We start from the raw sequence: 1,353 nt of genomic DNA on the forward strand, positions 1-1,353 counted from the left end.
CAGACCATGACACCACAGAACCCTTGTTGACCTTTAGTAAACACCTGTGATGAATAGAACATACTAAATCTGTTTCTGTCTGGCTTCAAACCAGAGACCTTTTGCATGTGAAGCAAACGTGATAACCACTACACTACAGAAACTGAACTTCTCTGCTTTGTCTCAGTTTGAGGTTCCAAAGTTGATGATGTGAGATGCAACGCATGAAATTTTCAACTGAGCCTTGCACTCAGATGCCTGGATTCTGAGTACAGTCCATGACACCACAGCACCCTTGTTGACCTTTAGTAAACACCTGTGATGATTAGAACATACTAAAACTGTTTCTGTCTGGTTTTGAACCAGAGACCTTTTGCGTGTGAAGCAAACATGATAACCACTACGCTACAGGAAATGAACTTCTCTGCTTTGTTTCAGTTTGAGGTTCCAAAGTTGATGATGGAAGATGCAACGCATGAAAATTTCAACTGAGGCTTGCACTCAGATGCCTGGATTCAGAGTACAGACCATGACACCACAGAACCCTTGTTGACCTTTAGTAAACACCTGTGATGAATAGAACATACTAAATTTGTTTCTGTCTGGTTTTGAACCAGAGACTTTTTGCGTGTGAAGCAAACGTGATAACCACTACACTACAGAAACTCATGCGCTTTACAGTGTTCCTGGTAGATGATCCACATTTTGTTAGAGACTAATGTCAACAATGGGCATGTGTCAAATACTTACAGATCCTCTCAGAGAGCACAGTAACTTGGTGAACAAACTGTCAGACTTATACTTGTGCCTAATTTNACNAAATTAACACATTAAAATAAAAAANTATCTCTGAAATACAATCAACACTTAAGAATTAAAAATGGTTCAAAAATAATATCAACACTTCAAAATACAAAATCTCTGGAAAATAAAATATTATGTATGTTGTTTTGAAAAACATTAGAATATAAGCACTTTTATCAAATCTTCGTGGTAAGATCATGTAAGTTCTTCTTAAATCCATGGAAACTCAACAGTTTGTAAGGTAGGTGAGTTAGCTCAGCAGGTTAGAGCACCATGCTGGTAATCCTGAGGTCATCGGTTCAAACCCCATATGGGGCAATTCATGTGTAAGGTCTTTCAAACAATCAACACTTCAAAATAAATAAGGGTTCAAAAATAAAATCAACACTTCAAAATAAATAAGGTTTCAAAAACAAAATCAACACTTGAAAATTAAAAATGGTTCAAAAATAATATCAACACTTCAAAATACAATATCTCTGGGAAATAAAATATTATGTATGTTGTTTTGAAAAACATTAGAATATAAGCACTTTTATCAAATCTTCATTGTAGGTGAGTTAGCTCAGC

At 35.8% G+C, this 1,353-nt stretch overlaps 1 non-coding gene across 1 annotated transcript; it reads right to left on the bottom strand.

The window, feature by feature from the left end:
• Window positions 1-572: 572 nt before the first annotated feature.
• trnav-cac (transfer RNA valine (anticodon CAC)) lies at window positions 573-645 on the bottom strand. The gene has a single exon. It is a non-coding gene; the product is annotated as a tRNA-Val (tRNA).
• Window positions 646-1,353: the final 708 nt, after the last annotated feature.

The sequence above is a fragment of the Poecilia latipinna genome, unplaced genomic scaffold (assembly GCF_001443285.1).
Source record: "Poecilia latipinna isolate Pla-1442-1.1 unplaced genomic scaffold, P_latipinna-1.0 Scaffold8194, whole genome shotgun sequence".
Taxonomy (NCBI): Eukaryota; Metazoa; Chordata; class Actinopteri; order Cyprinodontiformes; family Poeciliidae; genus Poecilia; species Poecilia latipinna.